Raw genomic sequence first — 25586 nt, forward strand, 5'->3', positions numbered from 1 at the left:
ATGAGAAAATTGTGGAATTTTGAGGAAGTTGTCAGGAGGTCCACTGGGTCTCTTAAATGTGAATCCTGATCTGCCAAAGGTGACATTAAAAGGAGAATCTCCATAGAGGGAGGAGACTGCCAAATGTTGTTGCTAAGCTCTTGTTCTGACATTAAACTTTCCCTTGGGCATGTGACACAAATTATCACCAACACCATGAGGAAGACTGGGGGGTGCGTTAGCACTTCCCTTTCGGCTTGCTCTTTTTTTTTTTTAAGATTTTATTATTTTGAGAGAAAGAGAATGGGTGCCCGAGATGGGGGGGAGGGGCAAAGGGAGAGAATCTTTAGGCAGACTCCACGCTCAGTGCTGAGGCCCACGTAGGGCTGGATCTCACAACCCTGAGATCATGACCTGAGATGAAACCAAGAGTCAGATGCCTAACCAACTGAGCCACCCAGGTACCCTCCCTTTTTGCCTGCTTCTTAAATAGCACAGCAGAGCCCGAGCTGGAACTAGGTGCTGCAATATGTATTTCCCTCCCCTCCCTAACTGCCTGTCCATTCCTCATTTTCTAACCCCCACACAATTTTCTGTCACTGTTGTTTTCTCCTTTATGCTGATTAAAAATAAAGTATTAGTTTAAAGAATTCTATTTTCTTTTGTATTACTGAATAATGTATGATGTAGAAATGTCAAGCAAACATGTACTGTAGTTAGTGCCATAAAGGGAAGGGCTTCATGAAGCACATTTGAAACATCTGAACTCTGAGGCCTAGAAGGGTACTTTCACATACTGCTCCACTCCCTATTATCTTATACCAGGCTGATTAACTTTTCCTAGTCCTTGAAGACTTCCCAGTTTGAATCTGTGATTCAGATTAAACTTGACTAAAATTCAGGGATAAGCAGAGTAATGCAGCAATAAACAGACTTACAAAACATGAGTATTTACCTTCCCTTTTGGGTCTCTAGGAAAGCCTTTTGGCCTGGCTCCTACTAGGCAACTCTGTGGCAAAGGCCATTTCCCTCATATCAGTAAGGAGGGCCCTCAACATTTTTTAACTCCTCTAAGTTCAAACCCTGAAAAGGTAAATCCACAAGTGCCCCTTCTACCTGTTCTATGTTCCAAGTTTTTTTTTTGTGTGTGAGGACCTTCTTCCTCTATGATTGGTTGATAATGAAAATGTCTTATTTAAGGAAACCATTCCACCTTACTCAAAGGGGGGTATAACCTTATTCTATGGCCGTAAAAATAATCCTATCAGAGTACAACAGGTATAACATCTGAACTAATGGTTTGTATAAAAGGTAAGCTGGGGGGAGGGAAGAGGCTTCCCTCTCATTAATACACAGCTCAAAAGTGGGGTTGGTAGCCCCTGGACCTCACTTGGGTACAGGCGACATAAGATATTGTACGGCATGGGCCCTGTGGCAGATTGATGGTTCTCAGAAGTCACCACAGACTGAGTTCATGCTTTATTTCAGCCTCTCATGTTCACCAGTGCAGCAGCCTCAAGGTCCAGTTAGAACACCCAGGTCTGGCTACCCAGGCAGGGGGATACATAAAGCTAGTCATTATGCCCTAAGAGGCCTCCTTCATTGCATGCACCACTCTTCTGAGTCACATCAGGCTTGAGGTACAGCTGTTCTGGAGTTCCAACTGCTTGTTGCTGCTGCTGAGTAGGGGCTGAAAGGTCCATGTTCTCAGAAAGATCTCCCAGCATGGAATATGGGCGCCAGGACACGCAGAACTTCCCAGAATACAGGTGATCTTAAAATGAAGTTTAAGAAACAGGTCTCAATACCTCCACCCCCAACTTGGTGCCTAGAAGTGCCTTATGAATACAAGAAGTGAGCACAACTATCCCAAATTCAGATAAGCAGGGAGTAGTTCCCTGTAGTGCATTTTTTGGTTTCGAAGGCAGATTTCGTGGCCAACAGCTTTTGTCAGGGTTGTTTAGCCCTACAAGGGATATAAGGAAACTAGAACAGGATTTTCCTAAGTCAAGATGGCCTTCAAACTCTAGGGAGTGATCTCCTACGGTATTAATAGTTATAAATGACAACTTCTGCTCATGTATTTTTGGCGAGAACGAAATGATGAATACTTCCTGATGGTTCCAGAAAATACTGATTATGTGACCTTAAGCAAGTTAACCTTTTGTATCTGTGTCTGTCTGTAAACTGGGGATTATAGCAGTACTTAGTTCATAGCATTTTTATGAGTAGTACATGAGTTAATATGTGTAAAGTGCGTAGATCCATGCCTAATATATAGTAAGCACTCCCTAAATCCTAGCTATCATCAATTTATCATTATTATTTCCAATCTCCACCCCATCTGCCTAGAATACTAAAGATGGGAAAGAAGGGAGGGAAGGAGGGAGAAAAAGTAAAAGGAAGGAAGGAGCTTTGGGTTAGCCAGGAAGTTAGACAGGTCTGGCAAATATGTAGAACCATGCCTAGAAGGAATGTTTGCCAGGAAAGACCCTAATTAATGATACAGGTTAAAAAGAGCAGACACCAAAACTGTCTCTGTGCTGGCAGAAATAAGAAGCAGGACACAAGCTTTATCAGACCAGGAATGAAGTGAGCGTATGGGAACTGTACTGCCATATACAAACAGAGCCTCAGGCAGTTTGGTTGAAACAAACTGAATGAGAGGCTAAACAGGTCAAAAGGAATACCCTTGGTACTTGTTACCAAGGTATATAACAATACATATGTATTGTTTTCTGACCTTTAAAGTCTTTAAATCTTTTAAAACTTTGAAGTCTTTAAGCATTAGCGCGAGTTTATCATAATTTTTTAGGTCCCCCCCCCAAGTTTGGGGTTTAATCTCAATTTCAGACAATTATTAAAAAACAATATAAATATCCCTCACTATCAAAGCCATTGCAAATATTAAAAAACACAGTAAACAATTAGTACACGTATAATTACAATTAGTACATGTGTGCTAGTAAATGTAGGACAGTATGATTCCTTGAAAAACACATATTTATTCACAAAAAAATTCTCAAAGACTCAAAGAAGTAGAAAAGCAAATATTTGGCCATCAAAACTACTAAACACACAAAAATTCAGTAATTGGATATAATCATTTTTGACTAATCTGTCACGTTGAGGAAATTTTTATTGAGAGTTTTGTTTTCTACCAAATTGCTGAGGCACTCTTCATATGTGGCAGTTTGTTTTGACTGTTTTAACCAAATCATCTCTTGCCAGCAGAGAGCCAAAGAGGCCAACTGATTAGGATGCCAAACTGCAGGCTGGTGAGATAAGGGAAGGGTCAAAACAGAGTGAGAAGTGCCAAGGAAAAATGGGGAGAGCTCAGGGCAATGCTTGAAACACATACATCTCACCAACACTGAGTCAGTCTTCCTTCAACGGGTAGCAAATTCATCTTAGATCCAGACTTGGCCCTTAGGATGCAGCAAGACCACAATGATATATAACATAAAATTAGAGATGTTCTGAATGAAAGAGTTCTCTATTATTATTTTTAAAGATATTACTTTTTTAAAAAGATTATTTCTTTGAGAGAGAGAGCGCATGCACGCACACAAGCAGGAGAGGGAGGGAGAATCTCAAGCAGATTCCATGCTGAGCGCAGAGCCCGACACAGGGCTTGATCTCATGGCCAGAGCCAAAACCAAGTGTCGGACACTTAACTGACTGCACTACCCAGGCACCCCAGGACTTTATTTTTAAGTAATCTCTACGCCCAACATGAGGCCCAAACTCACAACCCAGAGATCAATAGTCATACATTCCACCAACTGAGCCAGCCAGGTGCCCCAAGAGTTCTCTAAAGAATGTTTTTTAGCATTGACATTATCTTCTTTATGCTAGGTATTTGCTTAGCAGACTTTTTTTCATACATGGTACAAAAGCAAATTTCAAATTTCATTTTCCATATTCCCCTTTGACTTCTTATAAATTGTAAGTAGGGAAGTATTCTTAATCAATAAACTATTATTGTGTTTTTTAAAAAACCCCTTCCTGCTTTGTTTGGTGTTAGTGAAATGAGGATAATAGCATCTTCCACCACAGAAATGATGGAATAATTAAGGGAATGTAAGTGAAGTATTTGAATTCCAGAGAAAATACACTCTAACTTTATTATTTTCCTTTTCTAGATAAATGGTTAACTTACTCAGCTTAAATAGCTTTCAATTTGAAAATTGAAAATTTTCAATTTTCAAACTTGTTGCATTTGCATTTCTCATCCCAATACTAATTTCTGAGGTTAAAACTCCTACCTTAAAATCTTCAGAAATTTTGCTCACTTAACAAGCTTGCCAACAGCAGATTACCCATGCATCATCCAGTCTATCAGCCTTTAAAACAGGAAAGTGAATTTGGGGAATTCCATGCTAAAGCCGGAAGCCACTAAAGAACATCACGCCTTTTCTGGTTTTGATGTAATGATTTTGAAAGACTCCATGATGAAATGCTTTTATGTTTTTGTTTTTTTTTTTAGATTTTATTTATTTATTTGACAGTGAAAGAGGGAACACAAGAAGGGGGAGTAGGAGAGGGAGAAGCAGGCTTCCCACGGAGCAGGGAGCCCGATCCCAGGATCCTGGGATGACCTGAGCCGAAGGCAGACGTTCAACTGACTGAGCCACCTAGGCGCCCCTAAAATGCTTTTATCATAAAAACCGCACTTAGGGAGTGCCTGGGTGGCTCAGTCTGCTGAGCGACCAACTCTTGATTTTGCCTCAGGTCATGATCTCAGTGTCGTGGGTTCCAGCCTGTGTCCCTCATCACAGAGCCAGCTTGTCCCTTTCCCTCTGTTCCTCCACTTCTCACCCTTGCTGGCACCTGCGCTCTTTCTCTTTCCCAAAAGATAAATAAATAAATAAAATCTTAAGGAAAATAAAAGACAGCCTTTCAAAAAAACAAACAAATCCCGAACAAAACAAAACAAAACAAAAAAACCCCACAACTTGGTACCGTAGAAGAACCTAGAGGCTGGAGATCTGGTTCTTCTGGTCATGCCATTTATTAGATGAATAGCCTTAGAAAAGTTAGCTTCTCTGGGCCTTAATTTCTATTCTGCAAAACTGCCTCTCAGCTCTAAATTTCTGATCCTGTGCTTACTAGTTTATTTCTTCAGTGTCTCATGGATTAATCAGGAAGAAATCTAGAGAAAAGCAAGAATTTTACCTGCATCATTTCATCAGTTTTGCCAGCTCACCCATCCTATTTCTACTTTTAAGCTGAGAACCTTTCCCTTGCTTGTGATCTTTCCCTCTTATGCACTTTATGAACAAATTATAATATTAATCACAAACACTTGTAGAGTGCTTTCCAAGTTTTATCAACCCCTTCTGCAAATACTCTTATTTGATTACCACAACACCTCAGGCTGGTATGTATTATCTTCAGTTTACCTGGCTGGCCCAGAAGAGTTCACTGAATTGTCCAAAGTAACACAGATAATAAGTTATGGGAACAAGCCTTCTGATTCCAAAGTCTATACCCTTATCACAACACTACTGCTAGGAGCAGATCCTGATTTTGTGGAGCCTGAGGTGTATACAATTTTGGTGGACATTTTCAAGAAAAGGAATACAAAATTACAATAAAGCACTAACATGATTCTGTGAACACATTGTTAGGGCCCCCCTCAGGGCCCTGGAAGCGGTCTATTCAAGTGCTTTTAGAATTAATCTTTAGGATTCAGTCTCATGGTTTTTCATGGTTATACGATTATTTAATCCTCACTATATGCCAGACTCTTAAGTAAAATACTATTTTTATTATCATAAAAACCCTATGAGGTAGGTACTATCCCTGTTTTACAGAGCAGAGAACGAGGCTTGGAGAGTAAAATAATTTGCCTAGGGATACAGAGCTTGTAAGTGCAAAGTAACAAAATTGGAACTGAGACCTGGCTCCTGGCTTGGTATTATAAACCTACCCCACTCTGTTCCTACATAAGCCTTCTTTTCGGGTTTCCTGGGAGTCAACTTATTCTACCACTTCCCACTACATTCTACGGTTCTGGACCTGATAAGCTCATGTCTGAACCAGTCCCGTTTTTCTCCCTAACTCAGTTCTCCTACCATCTACCATGAATGCTGCTGCTACCACCCTAACAATCCTAAAGCCCTGCAGTTCTAAATCCTGGCCACTGGGGTGGCCTGAATTGCCTTAATTCTCTGCATTTATCAAGTGAAAAGCAGTTACTGCTCATAGGCGGTGCTGGGCCATAGATTATGTACTGTCTTCTGAGGTGTTGAACTATAACTGAAAACTTCCTTTGTGTGAAACAGAGGCAGAGTGGGTGAAGGGAAAGTAACATTTACATCTCAGAACCTGATCCCTCAAGCCCCCACTCCTCAAACTTAGTTCTTCATTTGCAAGACAAAACCTTAAGGCCAACCTCACAAGGCTGTGAGAATTAAGGGGAGAGAGGGCAGGGTTGGGGACAACAGCAAGTGGTCATCAAATATTGGTTGATTTCTTCTGCCTGACTCAACCCTCCAAAGAACTTGTAAACTCATTGAAGGTAGGGGCCTTCATACATTTTTGGTATCTTCCAAAAGCTAACAAAGAGACACTTCATGATTATTCAAGCTGATCACTTAAAAGGATACACTTCCAGTGTCTGGACTTGCTCAAGAATTTACAATGGCTCTTAGAACAAAATCAGGCTCTGGAGTCTGACTTTGGATGTTGGTCACTTACTCTGTGACCTCTGGAAAGTTACTTAACCTCTCTGAGCCTCAAGCCCCTTATTTGTAAAATGTTAATAATAGTTACCTACCTCAGAAGGTTATGAGGATAATTCAGGTGAACTGCTAAGTATATAATCAGTCCCTCAGAACTGCTAGCTCTAATTATATCCTGTCGCGAACATTCAGTGTCCAGAAAAACTTGGCCTCTGCATTCTCGTTTCTCCATGTTTCCAACATACACACCTCCCTAGGGACCAGTCTCATCACCCTCTGACCTGCTCTTCTTTCCCGACTTCTGTGTTTAACACTCAGCATTCATCAAATGCCACAGGGGAGGCTCTGTATTAAGAAAGTTCCATCACTTCTCTCATCAAAAGTGCCCAGGAGGTTGGTTCTACTACTGTTGCCATTTTAGAGAACAGGAAACAGGCCCCGAGGGTTTGAGTGACTTCCCCGAGTTCACCGAACTCTGCGGAGGCCACAGCCCGAGCGCTCTCACCGCCCGCCCCTTAGGCCTCTTCCCGGGCCCGAGGTGGCTCCACATCCATTCACACCCTGCCCAGTCCCTCCTCTTCCAGTCGCTTTCCTGCTCCTCCGCGCGCCCGTCGCCCCCCACACCTGAGTCAGGCCCCCGGGGGTACGCCCCATTCGTCCTTGGCGGCTTTTCCCTTTTCTCTGCCAGAGACTGAGGGGGAGGCCGGCGCCGATGTCCCGCACGCGTGTAGGTCACCGCGAACTCCTTGGACTGGGAACCAGAGGGGCGAGCTCCGCAGAGGAACACAGCAGCCCTGTGGCAAGCGCATAGCGGGGGCGCGGAGCGCGGGTCGTGCCGGGCCGCCGGTCACGTGGCGGGGAGGGGGCGCCGGCGCGCGTCAGAGCGCGGGCGGGCGCGCGCGCCTGAGAGCGTGTGGAGGCGCGAGTCGCGGTTCGGGCGTATGTATGGGGGGGGGAGGGGGCGGCGGCCGGGAGGGCCGACTCCGCCCCCTGTGCGCATGCTCCGGCCCCCGGAGGATTATAAGGCAGCCCCGCGGGCCCGGCCCGACAAAGTGCTGGCGAGCTGCGACGTGACCTCCCGGCCGCGTGTGTGCCCGAGAGAGCGAACGAGGTAGCTGGCGAAGGACGCGACCTGGACCCTGGGCCCTGCGGGACTCCAGTCGTGTCACGTACACGCTTGGCGGCGCGAACAGCGCATAACGGTTAGTTGGGTAACGGCCGGCGGCGGCGCTGGGCGCGGACCCCGCGGTGCCCCTGCCGCCCTGGCGGGTGGGAGGGAGCCTCGGGGGGGGGGCGCAGACCTGGGTCTCGGGGGAGGGAGGCGGCCTGGTAGGGCCGTCGTGGCGGCGGGCAGCCGCTTAGCCCCGGAGCGCGGCGTTGGGGAAGGAGACCTTGAGGCGATGGGGACAGCGCCTCGCCCCGCCGAGCTGCGGCCCCATAGTCAGGTGCGGGCCACCGGCCTGGCGGGGGAGTTGGGCTTGGGTGCCGGTGACCTTGGGCAAGTAGCTTTTCCCGTAGCGTTCAGGAGTCTCCTCAAGAGATGCTTTTGATTTGGAAAAGGGACGACGTGGGGCTGGTTCACGTGGTGCCTCCCGGCTCTCCTGGCCGCGTTCTGCTCCGAGGGAAGGGACTCGGGCGGGAGTTATTTTGGACTCGTGGCATGCCCGCCCCAACCTCGGCCAGCCAATCCTTGCCCCACCTGGTGACTTGCGAGAGTGGTTTGGGGAGCCGCAGCCCCCGCAGCCAGGACGTGACTGCAAGGTTCGAGGGGACTTTGCGGAGGGAACAGGGCAGCTGGCCGACTCCGGGACTGGTGCTGACGGGGACTCTTTGTCATTCAACCTGTGGCTGCGGAACATCGACTGCAGCGCCCTCGCGCTCCTGGTCTTGAAGGCGGCCCTGTGGGGAGGAATCTGAAGGATAGCGTTACACTCTTGGTCAGATGCACTCGTTTTGTTCCAAGTACATCCTTTTTTTCCACGTGCATTTTAAGCATTTCATGTCTTTGTCACGACTGATTTGGTGTGACAAGCAGTGGCCCAAACTACTTTGTAATTATTTTCGACCAAGAAACAAACGGATTTCTACTTGAGCCGGGTTTCCAGCGTTTGCTTACGAACTAGGCGCCTGATAGCAGTAGAATGTTTACAGAGCTACTCTTTACCATAACTAGTTTTGAAATGTTTTTTTTTTTCAAAAGTTATTCCGGTTTCGAAATAAAATGCGTACACGTCAGTGCCCTGATAAAACAAATGTGGGCTTAGTAACTAGTGGAGTGTCGTGATAGGGTGAACTCTGAATTGTGTGAGAGTTTGGAAGAGTATGACTAAGAATTAGGCATTAATAAACAATGTCAGTGTCGTTTACCAGAACTATGAGTGAGTTAGAGACTATGTATCTTCAGCTTTTTAGTTTGGTGTTAAGTAGTACCCATAAGTCCAAGTCTTATGCCCTGGAGTACAACTTTGCCTTCAAACTGCCATAGAAAATACCAGGAATTCATGACATCTAGCCTTTAATATAGGTAATGGGTAAGTATTATTTAAAAGTTTAACATACTTGAGTAATTTAGGGTTTAGATAAATGCTGTTCTTTAATCATATTGCAGTGATTCTTGTTAAATATGCAAGTTAATGGTCTGGAAAGCATTTTGTGAGATTTTTATAGCTGAATAGGTTTAAAGGTTTGGTTGTAAGCTTAACATAATAGGCTATAACATCCCTAAACAGATAAAAAAAGGATTAAAAAGGTCATAGGATGAAACCATTTGATAGTGTTTCAATAGTTTACATGTCTTTTTATCTTCTAATATTAATGCATATAATATAAACCCTGGAAAAGATCTTAATGACCAGCTAGTCAGATTCCCTTATTTTACAGATTAGGAAATTGAAGTTGGAGTAAGTTAAGTGACTTAACATCTTAGGTGTGAAAACTTGTTGATGTTTTTGTGGGAATTAATGTGTCTTTTGACTCCCATTTAATCAGATTGGCACTCTTGAGCTTTCTGTAAAATTGTTAATATGGATATAAATTTATACTAAAATAGATATTTTGAGTAACTGTTTCCCGGTTTATGTCCTTCATTCCCATTGTGTTTTCAATCCACTTTATAATGCATTACTGTATATAGGATTTAGGTCCCTGTAAATGCCTATATGGCCAGTCTGTTTTTGTCGCAGATGAAGACTAGGAAGATGGAACTTGGATGTGAGAAAAACAGACCAGAGAGTTGTGAATATTTTTGTATTCAGCAATTTGTTATTAGCTATTAGGCACTATGAGAGACTTAGGATTCGGCAATGAACAATGATTCTGGCCCTATCCCTCCTGGAGTTTGTAGTTTAACTGGAGAGCAGATAGACAGGTAACAGTGATTACCACAAGTACTCTTTATAAACAAATATTGAGTGTTATGATAGAGGAAGTACAGGTTCCTGTGGAACGAAATAGTGTATTCTCTACTTAGGAGAAGATACCCAACAACCTAGTATAGAAGCAATCTGGGTACACCTCTCTGAGGAATGCTACTTAACTTTTTAGACTTGAAGGTTAGGAGCTAACTAGGCCAGGAAGTGGTGGTGGAAAGAGCATTCCAGCCATGAATGCTGAAGCTACAGTCAGAGTACAGGGTACATTGGAAAAACTGCAAGAATTTACCAAAGCTAAAGCATAAGAGGGAGAAGGGAAATTAGGGAGAGATGGAAGTTGGAGAGGTAGATAATCAGATAACGGAAGGCCTTATAAGTCATTTTAAAGAATTAGGGAAAGGACTAGGTTAAAAATTTGAGGAAGCACTCCTGCCTTGAAGCTAATCAAAGGCGATTTAAGGGTTTGTTTGTTTGTTTTTTATAGATTTTATATTTGACAGAGAGAGAGACAGCGAGAGAGGGAACACAAACAGGGGGAGTGGGAGAGGGAGAAGCAGGCTTCCCGCCAAGCGGGGAGCCTGATGTGGGGCTCGATCCCAGGACCCTGGGGTCCTGACCTGAGCCAAAGGCAGACACTTAACGACTGAGCCACCCAGGCGCCCCGGTTTAAGGGTTTTAAGTGGAGTTGAGGATCATATTTTGCATTTTAGGAACCTCACTTTGCATACAATGTGGGGAAAAGGCTGAAGGAAGGCTGTTGGGAGTGTGTGAGACCACAGTGATGGACACTAGTGGTAGGAGGGAAGAGGGGGGAAAACACAGGATTCAGTGGCGGACCAGATGTGGGAAACTGGGGCAGCCAGAGGTAACAGTATCTCCGAGGTTTCTAGCTTGAGCAAATATGATTTTGTGGGTTTATCAGATGGTATTTGTCTCCATTTAACCAGTGGGGGCAATTAAGACATTGTATGACTAGCCCAGGGCTGCTCAGGTTGTAAGTCTGGGAAATAAAACAAATCCATTCCTGTCCTCTTTGTAGTTCTATTGGTGTGATTGATAGTGATTTTTTTTTATTTATTCCCCTCTAAACAAACTATTATCGAAAAATTTCAAGCACAATTGAGAGCCAGTGTTTCATCTGTACCCTTTTCTACTCCCCCACAACTACTACTGGATTATTCTGAAGCAAGTTATATGTGTATAATTACTCCGTCTATGAATATTTCAGTATATCTCTAAAAGATATTATTCAAAAAATCATAACCACATACTATTATCTCACCTGTAAAAATGAACATAACCAAATAACAAGGCAGTATTCAAATTTTCCTCAGTTGGCATTTTTTTGTTTTTTAAGTAAGCTCTACACCCATCGTGGGGCTTGAGCTCAAGACCCCGAGATCAAGAGTCACATGCTCTATTGACTGAGCCAGCCAGGCGTCATATCCCTCAGCTTTTTCTTTTTAATTTTTTAAGATCTATGTATTTACTTGAGAGAGCGAAAGCATGATTTGGAGGAACAGAGGGAGAACTCAGGCAGACTCCATGCTGAGTACAGACGGAGCCTGATGTGGCACTCTATCTTACTACCCTGTTATGGAGACCTGGGCCAAAACCAAGAGCTGGATGCTCAACCGACTGTGCCACCCAGGCACTACCACCCCCCCCCAAGTTGCTTTTAAATAATTGGTTTGTTTGATTTGGGATCCAAACACAGTCACATATTACATTTGGTTGATAGATCTTTTAATCTACAGTTTCCCCCTTTCTCATTCCTCATAATTTATTTGCTGAAGGAACCAGGTTATTTTTCCTGAAGTTTCCCTCATTCTGGATTTTGTTGAATATATCCCTCTGGAATAGTTTTAACATGTTTTAGTTCAACATGTCCCTTGATCCTGTAAGTTGGTAGCTAGGTTGAAGACTTCAAGCATGCTTAGATCAGTTCAGGTTTGATTTCTGAGGGTAGGGACAGTGTGGGGGAGAGGACAAGTATAATTCCTAGGTGATGACGTATATTTCCATCAGGAGGCCTATGTTTGGTTATCACTGACTCTGCTGTATTAATGGCATCGTTCCATTTTCTCATTAGTGGTTTGCAAATAGCCTTTAATTCTCTAACGTTCCTTTTGTTTTGTTTTTTAAAATTTATTTAGAGCACCTGCGTGGCTCAGTCTTTTTAAGTGTCTGCCTTCGGCTCAGATCATGATCCCAAGGTCCTGGGATCAAGTCCCGCGTCGGGCTCCCTGCTCAGCGGGGAGCCTGCTTCTCCCTCTGCTTGCTGCTACCCCTGCTTGTGTTCTCTCTCTCTCTCTCTAATAACATCTTTAAGAGAGAAAGATTTTATTTATTTATTTGAGAGAGAGTGCAGGGAGGAGCAGAGGGAGAGGGAGAAGCAATCTCCACACTGAGCAGGGAGCCCGATGTGTGACTTGATCCCAGGACCCTGGGATCATAACCTGAGCCAAAGGCAGGCGCTTAACTGACTGAGCCACCCAGGCATCTCTTAACATTCCTTCATAATTGATTAACTAGAATACCTCTATAGAGAGAAGTAGGGGTTTTTTCCCCCCCAGTTTTATTTTGAGATATAATCGACATCACTGTGTAAGTTTAAGTTATACAGCATAATGGCTTGACTAGTATATATTGTGAAATGATTGCCACAATAAGTTTAGTTAGCATCCATCACCAGCTCGTTAGATAAAGAGCAAAAAAATTTTTTTTCCTTCTGAAGAGGACTCAGAATTTACTCTTTTAACCTTCATATATATCATATACAGTGTTAACTATAGTGATCATGTTGTACCTCACATCGCTAGTACTTATCTTATAATTAGAAGTTTGTACCTTTTGACCACCTTCTTCTAAGTGGTTTTTGAATAGAAAGAGCAAGTTAAAGTTTGTGTTTTAATACAATGTCATATATGATTGAGATACTATCTTTTTGAGAAATGTATTTAAATGTATCAAGGTACATCCTCTTTAAAAGCCAGTATTTTGTTAAAATGTTTTTAGCACTTGATATTAACATTTCAAATGGTTTTTTAGCATTTGGAATATTTAGAATTTCTATTCCTACATTGATACGGTTTCTTTTGGTCTTCTCTGCTCTTTTTTGAAGAGCTTATTTGTTCCCATATATTTTGGGGAATTTCTGGTAGAATCACTACCAAATCTAAATCTCAGGCTGTAACCAGAATACAGATTTTATTATTATTTTTTTAAAGATTTTATTTACTTATTCATGAGAGACAGAGAGAGAGGCAGAGGGAGAAGCAGGCTCCCCGCCTAGCAGGGAGCCTGATGCGGGACTCGATCCCAGGACGCTGGTATCATGACCTGAGCTGAAGGCAGACACTTAACCATCTGAGCCACCCAGGCGCCCCAGAATACAGATTTTAAATTCCTTAAGTACAGAGATTGATTACTATTATCAGTGATGTGCTTTTCTAATTATCTCTTGGGCATTTCAAACTTAAAATGTTGCCTAAGGTTAATTATTTCTGCCTGTTTTCAACTTCCCTTCATCCCCAAACCTTGTCTTTTCTTCTGACTACATTCTTTCAAGCAGTTAGGCTTAAAACCTCTGAGTCAGTCATCTAAATACTTCCCTAGTGGGCCCCCTGCCCTCCCAAATGCAATTATGTGCCAAACGCTTCTCTTCTTTGTTATATCTCATGTCCGTTCTCTCCCCCCAACCCCACCCCACTTTTCATTTTATCATTACTCCTTAGTTTCGGCTGTTGCCATGATTGTTGCAGTGGTGGCTTTGTACCATCATTGCCATTCCCCCTTTTCCAGTCTGTTCTATAATGTGCTACCAGTTCTGATCATGTCATTTCTCTAATCAAAATCTTCTAATGGCTTTCTAGTGCCTACCAAATTTAGTATTTGTCTGGATAGATTTTAGTCTTCAATATATGACTCCAGGTTACCCTTCTGAGTTGTATGTTATTCTTTAACTTGCACTGACAAACTGAAATTTTTCTCTGTGCTTTTTTCCCTGTAATTTTTTTTTCTTTTTTCCTGGTCCTAGGATCCATTTTATAATGGATCTGTGTGCCAAGATTAGTATAGTTGAGATGTTTGAGCCCTCATATCCTATAAAGAAGTGATAAAACAGTAATAATGATCTTAAGGAAATGGTGATTTCTCTTCTGGGATCACAGTACACACAATCACAGCACGAGCTCACATCTACCAACAGGGAGACTTGGCTGCAAGGGCTAAGCTATTGAGGAGTACAACTGACCATTTATGCAGAAGAAGCAGGATCCAGCTCTGTTGGTTGTCCATACTATTCCATTACTACTCACAGCTCATAATACTGTTTAATCTAATTTGATTACAATGACTTAGCCTTCATATAAAAGAAATTACTCAAAATGTACAAGCATTGTAAGCTGCATATTTATTTGATCATTTGTTGAAAAATATTTCTTCCCTTTGCTTTGCTCTTACTATGTAAATCACCAAAGATTATTGAGTGAATGAAAGCTTGATAATGCTGCTCTAGTGTGTTAAACTGCTTTGGATAGTAAAGGGGCTTTTTTTTTTTAAAGATTTTATTTATTTATTTGACAGAGAGATAGCACAAGTAGGCAGAGTGGCAGGCAGAGGGAGAGGGAGAAGCAGGCTCTCTGCCGAGCAGGGAGCCGGACATGGGGCTCGATCCCAGGACCCTGGGATCATGACCCGAGCCGAAGGCAGCCGCTTAACCGACTGAGCCACCCAGGCGCCCCTTTTTTTTTTAATTAAGTTTTTATTTTAAATCTAATACATTTAACATACAGTGTTACGTTAGTTTCAGAAATACAGTATAGTGATTGAACAATTCTGTACATTACTCAGTGTTCATCATGGTAAGTGTACTTCTAACAAAGCCTTTTTAAATTGCCTTATATAGTTTTGAGACTCAAAGCTTTTACTTGATTAACTTTCTCTTCTATTCCCCTGTCAGGGGTTTTTAACCTGTGATCTGCAGATTGGTCTTCCATGGTGGATGGAATTCAGGGAGTCTCTGAACTTGCTGGAGAAAAAAAAAATACATCTTTTCATTAACTTCTACATAAAATTTAGATTTATTTCAACTATGAATGTAGGCAACAAACCATAAGTAGTTTTAGCAGTACCTGTGACTTTGTCATCAATAGAAATCACATATTTTCGGGGCGCCTGGGTGGCTCAGTTGGTTAAGCGACTGCTTTCGGCTCAGGTCATGATCCTGGAGTCCCAGGATCGAGTCCCACATCGGGCTCCCTGCTTAGCTGGGAGTCTGCTTCTCCCTCTGACCCTCCCCCCTCTTGTGCTCTCTCACTCTCTCTCTCATTCTCTCTCTCTCAAATAATAATAAAATAAAATCTTTAAAAAAAAAAAAGAAATCACATATTTTCATATAATATGGTGGTTGCAGCCATCTTGAAATTATTTAAATTCATCATTACTTCAAAATTACTGTGGTTATTAGACCTACTACTAGATCTTACCTGATTTGTTTTTAAAAGCACATATCAATTAAAAATATATTTTGACAATTATGTTTGTATTTTATGCATTTAAAAACATCATTCTGACAAGAATAATGACAGGTTTTACCAAACTCTCAAAGGAATCTGTGGCACCAAAGAGGCTAAGAACTTCTGCTCCTAACTCCTCCTAACTCTTACATGTCTGTTCTGATACAAGAATGGTTAGCCAGAAGCTATGATGAAATGTAGCATACAAATCATGGTGTCACAGGTTTATGTAAATTATTTGGTCATTGACTTTTGTGTACTAAATCATAAATTTTGACCTCACAAATAATAGGGAACAAAATGCTTGTGTGTATTTTCTAGGGTCTAGTGAGATGATTTCTATAAAATTGGGTGGAATAATTTTCCTTTGTATTCAGGAAGTATAGGTTTATATAACTTTAAATTACATTTCCAAAATTCTGTGTCTCTTTTAATTTTTAAAAAATTTAAAAATTTTTAAGTAATCTCTACACCCAACATGGGGCTTGAACTCACAACCCCAAGACCAAGAGTTGCACGGTCCACTGACTGAGCTAGCCATGTGCCCCCCAAATTCTCTTAAATGCCATAAGTTAAGTGGAATAGGGGGTGTCTTTATTGACTTGGGACTTTCCTGCCCTCTTTTGGATATATCAGCAAAGGTGCTTCATATCTTATCTTCACAAGTTTACTCTATTAGATGCAGGATTTTATTTTGCTCAGCTAAGTGAATCCCTAATGGTGTCAGTGGAATTCAGGTTTGAAATACCTCCTCTGGAGATTAGAAATACACATCCTTGGGGTGCCTGGCTGGCTCTTTCAGAAGAGTGTGCGAGTCTTGATCATGCGTGAATTTGAATCCTATGTTGGGTGTAGAGATTACTTAAATAAAAATGAAAGAGGGGCGCCTGGGTGGCTCAGTCGTTCAGCGTCTGCCTTCGGCTCAGGTCATGATCTCAGGGTCCTGGGATGGCGCCCCAAATCGGGCTCCCTGCTCAGCGGGAAGCCTGCTTCTCCCTCTCCCACTCCCCCTGCTTGTGTTCCCTCTCTCACTGTGTCTCTCTCTGTCAAATAAATCTTAAAAAAAAGACATCCTTTTTTTTTTAGGATTTTATTTATTTATTTTGAGAAAGAGGGAGTGAGAGAGAGAGAGAGCACGAGGGGAGGGGCAGAGGGAGAGGGAGAAGCAGGCTCCCCGCTGAGCAGGGAGCCTGACACGGGACTCAATCCCAGTACTCTGGGTTCATAACCTGAGCTGAAGGCAGACACTTAACTGACTGAGCTCCCCAGGTGCCCAAGACACATGCTTTCTATTGTGATTGTGTAATGATGTTGTTTGTATTTACTCTGTCACCTAGAATACTACTTGATGGAGTTAGTAGAGGGAGAACGAATGGTTTAACAATTACTGTAGTTTACAGGAAAATAAAACACTCATTTGAAATTGTATATTTCTAATAAAGGAACCGATAATTATCTTAAAAGACAGTATAGTATTGTCAACAATTTAGAAGGCTATTTAAGTTTGTTTATTTTTAAGATTTTATTTATTTGTCAGAGAGAGAGACAAGCAGGGGGAGTGGCAGGCAGAGGGAGAAGCAGGCTCAAGGAGCAGGGAGCCTGATGTAGGACTTGAACCCAGGACCCCGGGATCATGACCTAAGCCCAAGGCAGATGCCTAACCATCTCAGCCACCCAGGAGGTTAAATTTTTCAAAATTAGTAAGAATAGTCTCTGTCCTTAATTCATGATCTAAAAGCACACACCTAAACTAATTAGGGAAATAGTTACTTTTTTTTTTTTTTAAAGATTTTTATTTATTTATTTGACAGAGAGAGACACAGTGAGAGAGGGAACACAAGCAGGGGGAGTGGGAGAGGGAGAAGCAGGCTTCCCGCGGAGCAGGGAGCCCGATGTGGGGCTCGATCCCAGGACCCTGGGATTATGACCTGAGCCTAAGGCAGACGCTTAATGAGTGAGCCACCCAGGGGCCCCAGGAAATAGTTACTTAAAAAGAGAGAAGTAGACATACAGTTTAGTGTCTTAGAGTTTTCAGAACACTACCTAAGAAGCGCTAAGATATCATGGAGGAAATTAACTCCATGTGGCATGATGTATTCAGAAAAACAATAAAGATATTGGTGGGCTAGAGTAGATTTTTAGTATTAGATAAAATTAGAATTATGGAAATTGTCAGTAAATGAAAATTTCATTTTTATAAATTACTAAATGCTTTTATTACATATGTGAATTTGGAATAAAACTATACTATCTTTTTGCCTTTGTTTCTGATATGGTCTTTAAGGTCTCCTAAAGCGGTGGTGCCTCTTGAATTGTCCTTTTCTTCCTAAGGAATCATGCAGTTGACTTTCTCTTCCCTTTGCTCATTCACAACTGAGATTTTTTTTTTTAAAGATTTTATTTATTTATTTAAGAGACAGAGCGAGAGAGCACAAGCAAGGGGAGCAGCAGAGGGAAGGGGGAGAAGCAGGCCCCCCGCCGGGCAGGGAGCCCAATGCGGGGCTCCATCACAGGACCTTGGGATCATGACCTGGGCCGAACGAAGGCAGACACTTAACCGGCTGAGCCACCAAGGTGCCCCTCATAACTGAGATTAACTGAAGTGTGATTCCATCATGAATTCTAAATACATACTTCAAAAGTCCCTTACTTTTCCCTCCTCTACTTCCAACTCTTCCATAGTAGCATTACCAGAATATCTCTTCTTTTTCCCTTTCCTTCTTTCCTTTCTGGTTTATGAGATAAAAAAGCCTCAATCTTTGCTAATAAGTGTGATAAGTGCTAATGATACAACAGTATGAAGGAAAAGGAAACTTTAAGTATACATTTTAATTGTGACTGATATAATAAAGAATTGGTTCTATGAACTATGCTTAAAGCTTTGAAATATCCGTAGAAGTTTTTTTCCAATTTCTGGACATCCTCATCTGCCTCCTTATCCCTGCAAATAAGTCCCACTATTAAAGAGAACGAAACTAACTTGATTTCATGGGTTTTGTCTTAGTTTATTATACTGTTATTTCCTAATATATATTAAAACATACATTAATTTCTTTGTGGCGTGACTTTAAGGGGTAGCCTAGGTAGCTAACCATAGTGAAGTGGGAAAGTTCTCTGAAGTTAGGGGCTTGCAGTAAAAAGTAAAAATGAGTTTACCACTTCATTTGACTAGGTGTCCAACTTTGGCCCAGGAATCTTAATGCTCAGCCCTGAGTAACCCACAGACCTGTAATGTTGAAGAGTTACCTGTTATTTAACTCATCTAATGTTAAATAATCCATGAACTTTAAATGTAAAAAAAAATGAAGATTCAGTTATTGTCTGTCTTAAACCTTACTATAAAGTAGAAAGCCACGATTCAGAAATAATACTATAGATCTGGACACATCCCGAAAAATATTTCTGATACTAAATGGAAAAAGCAGGCTATAAAGCAGCATGAAATATAACCCCATGTTTATATTACATATATGCTTATGTATCACTATCCTAGAAGTTTAAGAGAATCTTCATCAAAATGTGAATAAGTGATATGAGGATGGCATGCAGTTGGGTGGGTGGGGGAATAGGAGGGAGGGAGAGAGAGAAAATCCTCAAGCAGACTCCCTGCTGAGTGCAAAGCCCGATGTGGGGCTTGATCCCTGAGATCGTGACCTGAGCTGAAACCAAGAGTCAGCTGCTTAACAGACTGAGCCACCCAGGTGCCCCCGGGCAGACTTTGTTTTCTATTTATATCGGTATATCCTCTAATTTCTCTATAATGAGTATGTATAACTTGTCATCTTTTATTACTTTGCTACTTTGTGTTTTTTTATTATAAAGTAATGTATTATATATATATAATTATAAAGTAATGTTGGTTGGAACAAATCAAACAACACAGTATATGGAAAGAGGATTATTATCTACCCCTCACAACCTCCAACCAGTATAAAGTTTCAGATACATTACCTTTTTTTTCTTTCTTCCCTAGAATCTAAACTCCATGAGGGCAGGGACCATGTCTGTTTAGTTTACTGCTTTCGCTCCAAGCACTCAAATTTTATTAAATGAATGGAAAAAAGGTTGGTGTATAACCTGATATAATTTCTTAAAATGATTATATAGTCCTATTATATTTAAGTTTAAAAACCTGAATTGCAAAAACATTCATGAAATTTAGGACATTGATAATTGATCCTCTTTGGGATCATAACACTAAAATCCTGCTTTTGTATGAATCTTTATTAACAAGGTATGCCCCTTCATTTGCATGAATAGAAACTAACCCTTGTTCTTTGGGATTGTAGTGTTTATAAAGAAAGTTACACCACAGTTTGTGCTTGGGTAGTGGAAAGGAAGGGTGCAATACCCAAGGAATGCAGTATGGCTCTTAGGAAGTTGTTAAATACAAGAATAAAGAATTAATCTGCTACTATAAGACTATTACTGGGGGCACCTGGGTGGCTCAGTCATTTAAGCAGCTGCCTGTTGGTTTTGGCTCAGGTCATGGTCTTAGGATCCTGAGATCGAGCCCTGCATCAGGCTCCGCAGGGGTCTGCTTGAGATTCTCTGCCTCTCCCTTTCCCTTTCCCCCCTCCCTTGGCTCGCACACCCTCTCTCTCTTTAAAATAAATAAATAAAATATATTTTTTTAAAGGACTGCAAGTTTTTATTATAGTTCTAGTAGTTAACATACAGTGTTTTATTAGTTTCAGGTGTACAATATAGTAATTCAGCACTTCCATACTTCACCCTGTATCATCACCTAATCACAAGTGCCCTCCTCAATCCCCATCACCTATTTCACCCATCCTCCACCCACCTCCCCTCTGGTAACCAACAGTTTATTCTAATTGTCTGTTTCTTGATTTGTGTCTCTCTCCCCCCCTCTTATTTTTTATTTTTTTTAAAGATTTTATTTATTTATTTGACAGAGACACAGCAAGAGAGGGAACACAAGAAGGGGGAGTGGGAGAGAGAGAAGCAGGCTTCCTGTGGAGCAGGGAGCCCGACGTAGGGCTCGATCCCAGGACCCTGGGATCATGACCCGAGCTGAAGGCAGATGCCTAACGACTGAGCCACCTAAGTGCCCCCCTTTTATTTTTTAACTTTCGCTTACTTGTTCCTTAAATTCCACATATAAGTGAAATCATATGCTATTTTTCTCTGACTTATTTCGCTAAGCATTGTACTCTAACTCCATCCATATCCTTGTAAATGGCGAGATTTCATTCTTTTTATGACTGTATGCCATTGTATGTATATACATTACCTCTTTATCCGTTCATCAATCGATGGACACTTGGGCTACTTCCATATCTTGGCTATTATAAATAATGCTGCAATAAACATAGGGGTGCATGTATCCCTTTGAATTAGTGTTCTTGTATTTTTTGGGTAAATACCCAGAAGTACGATTGCAGGATTGTGAGTTCTATTTTTAACTTTTTGAGGAACCTCCATACTATTTTCCACAGTGGCTGCACCAGTTTGCATTCCCACCAACAGTGCATGAGGGCCCCTTTTTCTCCACATCCTCACCAACACCTTTTGTTTCTTAAGTTATTGATTTTAGCCATTCTGAGAATTGTGAGGTGATACCTGATTGTAGTTTTAATTTACATTTCCCTGATTATGAGTGATGTTGAGCATCTTCTCATGTGTCTTTTGGCCATCTATAGGTCTTCCTTGAGGAAATGTCTGTTCATGTCTTCTGCCTATTTTTAATTGGATTATTTGTTTTTTTGGGTGTTTTATAAGTTCTTTAAAGACTTTGGATACTAACCCTTTATTGGGTATGTCATTTGCAAATATCTTCTCCCATTCTGTAGGTTATCTTTCTGTTTTGGTGATTGTTTCTTTTCACTGCACAGAAGCTTTTTATTTTGATGTAGTCCCAATAGTTTATTTTTGCTTTTGTTTCCCTTAGGTCAGGAGACATACCTGGAAAGAAGTTGTTATGGCCAATGTCAAAGAAGTTACTGCCGGTTTTGTCTCCTAGGATTTTTATGGATTTAGATCTTTAGATCTTTAATCCATTTTGAATTTACTTTTGTGTATATTGTAAAAAGTGGTCCAGTTGCATTCGTTTGCATGTAGCTATCCAGTTTTCCCAACACCATTTGTTGAAGAGAGTATATTTTTGCCATTGGATATTCTTTGTTGAAGATTAATTGACCACATAATTGTGGGTTTATTTCTGGATTTTCTATTCTGTTCCATTGGTCTGTGGTTCTGTTTTTGTGCCAATACCATTAATGTTTTGATTACTACAGCTTTGTGATTTAACTTGAAATCTGGAATTTTGATCCCTTTAGTTTTTCTTTTCTTTTTCACGATTGCTTTGGCTATTTCTGGTTCCATATAAACTGTAGGATTGCCCATATAAACTGTAGGATTGCTTGTTCTACTTCTGTGAAAAGTGCTATTGGTATTTTGATAGGGATTGCATTAAATGTGTGGATTGCTTTGGGTAGCATAGACATTTCAATAGTATTTGTTCTTCCAATCCATGAGTATGGAATGTCTTTTCATTTCTTTGTGTTATAAGACTATTACTTTTCATCCTGGATGGTATTTAATAGCTAATGAGCTTCACTTTTTTCTTCTTGAAGTAGTAATTCACTAGGAGCAATGTTAAACTGAAGATTTATTGTTCTTCATACTATGTCCCCTTAGAAGTCTACTTACTCTTAGAAAATTGGGAGCCAGAACCCTAGTATTAAAAGATGCTAAGTGGGGTCTCATGTTTTGCTATTTGTCAGCTGTAGTAGAAATAGTTGCTAGTTTCTTTTCTTTTTTTTTTTAAGATTTTATTTATTTATTTGAGAGAGAGAATGAGATAGAGAGAGAGAGCATGAGAGGGGGGAGGGTCAGAGGGAGAAGCAGACTCCCCGCTGAGCAGGGAGCCCGATGTGGGACTCGATCCTGGGACTCCAGGATCATGACCTGAGCCGAAGGCAGTCGCTTAACCAACTGAGCCACCCAGGTTCCCCTAGTTGCTAGTTTCTTGAAACCTTTTTATAATAAACATTTTAACAAGTTCACAATTTTTCATGCAATCTTGAGTTTTATATTAGATTATTTATTTATTTATTTGAAAGAAAGAGGGAGTGCGCGCGTGCAGAACCGAGTGAGAACCTGAGGGGGGGAGGGGCAGAGGGAGAGGGAGAAGCGATATGGGGCTCTATCCCAGGACCCTGAGGTCTTGATCTGAGCTGAAAGCAGATGCTTAACCGATTGAGCCACCCATATGCCCCAAAGGGAGAGAAATTTTTATTGGAATTAGTTTGTTATGCTTATAGTTTGCAAATCAGACTTTAAAAGTAAGTAGAAGTTTCTCTTTTCCTAATTTTGAAAATTCTGATTCTCAATTTAAAATGCATATTAATATATATCAATATTATATATTCTGAAAGTCTACAAGTAGATTACTTACCTTTGAAAGAAATTGCACTGGTATGGGGAGAAGAGAAATAAAATACTAAGATTAACTCTCAACAGGGAAACCAGAACCTTGAATTGAGAGTTTCTACACATATCAGGGACCATACTTCTTTACCCCACCCACTTGCCTAAAATTATGCTTATTTGGTTGAATGGATGCCAGAAATCATTGTCTTACAAGGAGAATTAAAGAGTGTTACAGATTCAGATTATTGAGCATGATATTGGTTGAGATTGACAAAAGAGAATTAAATAAGTAAATATGTGTACATACATATGTATACACACACGTTACAATATTTGTATATTCACTACCTTTAAGCTTGCATATTACTTTGTTCATTTGCAGATACGATCAACTTCATCAGTTCTCTGTAGTACTTAAAAAACATTAAATCCTCTATTTTTCAATTTTTTAAAGATTTTATTTTTATTAGTAAAATTTTAAAAATAAGATTTTATTTAATTTAATAAGATTTTATTTAATTTTATTAATATATAAAAATTTATTCTTATTTTGAGAGCATGCAGGAGGAGGGGCAGAGGAAGAGGGAGAGAATCTCCTGCAGACTCCACACTGAGGCAGAGCCTGATGCAGAGCTTGATCTCATGACTCTGATATCATGACCTGAGCCAAAATCAAGAGTCCAACACCCAGCTGACTGGGCCACCCAGGCGCTCCTAATCCTCTTTTTTAAAACAACTACAAGAGATTAGGTTTGACATTTAAAAATGTGGGTTGTTATAGCAACATCGTAGGGCTGTTATTAGAGCATTAAACACAGTCATGATAAATTAATTGGAAGTCTGCATCAGTGTAGTCCCAGTCAAGAAGAAATAAGCAAAAATTGATTTTTCACTTACTGTTAAGTCTTGGGCATTCTGTAGATTCTTATGGAATTTATTTTTTTTACTTTTCATTTTTTTAAGTAGACTCCATGCCCGGTGTAGAGTCCAACATGGGGCTTGAACTCACAACCCTGAGATCAAGACCTGAGCTGAGAATGAAGAGTCAGATGTTTAGGGGCCCCTAGGTGGCTCGGTCGTTAAGTGTTGACTCTTGATTTCAGCTTAGATCATGATCTCAGGATTGTTAGATTGAGCCCCATGTAGGGCTCAGCGGAGAATCTGCTTGAGATTCTCTCTCCCTTTGCCCCTTCTCCTGGCCACGCACTTCTCTCTCTCCCTCCCTCTCTAAAATAAATAAATCTTAAAAAAAAAAAAAAAAAGAGTCCTATGTTTAACTGACTGAGCCACCCAGGTGCCCCTCTTAGGGAATTTGTAGTTGAAGTTGCAAATGGCCAAAATTTCCCCATGTTTGTCATTCATTGAATAGCTTGCCTGGCTTTGTTGATGGTACAGCAAAAGTAGCTCTGATACTATAATAGTGATATATTGATCTAAAAGGTGATATATATTAATTGCCAGGAAACCTTGTAGGATAGCTTAAACCCATTTCATGAAATAAGCCAGGAATATTTATAATGCATGTCATTTGGTGGTGGCACTAAATTCTATTCTCTGGAAGCCTTTCTCAATACTGGGTCTTAATGTTCATATGTCTCTGTGTTATTGATAAATTTGTATTTCTGCCTTTTCAAAAAATTTTAGCCTTGAGGTTTTCCTCAACTGAGCAAAAGGTAGTTGACTAGTATTTAAGGAAGATCCATAGAAAGTTGTCATTCATAACATAGAAAAGTGTTATGCTTGAACAATCTGTACATAAGACCGCAGGGGATAGAGAGGTAGCAGGAGGGCTGGAAATTAAGGGTATTGACTGTTTATGTTTCAGAAACCCTTGTCCCTTGATTTCTGACACACCACTCAGTCTTATTTTAGGCGGTGAAAAGCCCTTAGTTCAAACAAACACCCTTCATTTCATCACATACCCTTTGGCACCTGATACATTTACTTGAAACAGCAGTTCTTTTCTAGATCAGAGTAGAAATGAGGACAGATACAAATGTTAGGTTTCATCTGTTTCATGGTGCTCTGGGTCCTGACAGGTATATATTGTGAGGTTTCTGTTGGGAAAACTTTGACCAAATTCCTGGTTTGGGTAGAAAATACTCTCCAAGAATACATACGGTATTTGGGACAACAAAAAGACATGTGAGGAGGGGGCGCCTGGGCGGCACATTCGGTTGAGTGTCTGACTCTTGGTTTCTGCCCAGGTGATGAACTCAGGGTCATGGGATCAAGCCCACCTCGACCATCGGCTCTGCACTCAGCACCGAGTGTGCTTGAGACTCTCTCTTTCCCTGTCCCTCTCCCCTTCCTCCCACCCATGCGCATGTGCACACGTGCTCGCTCTCTCCCTCTCTCAAATCCTTAAAAAAAATGTGACAAGACTGACAGGGAATGCCTAATAAGCCAAAGAACTCTTTTTTTTTTTTTTTTTAAAGATTTTATTTATTTGAGAGAGAGAGAATGAGAGATAGAGAGCACGAGAGGGAAGAGGGTCAGAGGGAGAAGCAGACTCCCCGCTGAGCAGGGAGCCCAATGTGGGACTCGATCCCGGGACTCCAGGATCATGACCTGAGCCGAAGGCAGTCGCTTAACCAACTGAGCCACCCAGGCGCCCTAAGCCAAAGAACTCT

The 25586-nt window shown here is 41.1% G+C and overlaps 1 protein-coding gene and 2 long non-coding RNA genes across 5 annotated transcripts in view; 1 reads left to right on the plus strand and 2 right to left on the minus strand.

Annotated features, from left to right (window-relative positions):
• The window catches only part of LOC112824524 (uncharacterized), a 28303-nt gene extending 20773 nt beyond the window's left edge, over positions 1-7530 (minus strand). Inside the window, exon 1 of the long non-coding RNA XR_003208463.2 lies at positions 7293-7530. This is a non-coding gene — a long non-coding RNA (uncharacterized lncRNA). The remainder of the gene's footprint in view (positions 1-7292) is intronic.
• Positions 1-25586, plus strand: part of SLC16A1 (solute carrier family 16 member 1) — a 57202-nt gene that overhangs the window by 3736 nt on the left and 27880 nt on the right. Inside the window, exons 1-2 of one of the 3 annotated variants that reach the window (XM_073896119.1) lie at positions 7724-7870; positions 19532-19622. The exons of 1 other annotated variant lie outside the window; for it this stretch is intronic. The gene's annotated coding sequence lies outside the window, so the exon portion shown is untranslated. Of the gene's footprint in view, positions 1-7714; positions 7871-19531; positions 19623-25586 lie in introns of those variants that run through there. One more of the 3 variants, XM_025872438.2, reaches the window with a different exon arrangement.
• LOC112824523 (uncharacterized) lies at positions 1444-7271 on the minus strand. Its single transcript, XR_012379317.1, has 2 exons — positions 6764-7271; positions 1444-1753 (listed from the first exon to the last, which is right to left on the minus strand). It is a non-coding gene; the product is annotated as an uncharacterized lncRNA (long non-coding RNA).

The sequence above is a fragment of the Callorhinus ursinus genome, unplaced genomic scaffold, assembly GCF_003265705.2.
Source record: "Callorhinus ursinus isolate GAN/ISIS: 27379988/994484 unplaced genomic scaffold, GSC_fseal_2.0 scaffold9, whole genome shotgun sequence".
NCBI lineage: Eukaryota > Metazoa > Chordata > Mammalia > Carnivora > Otariidae > Callorhinus > Callorhinus ursinus.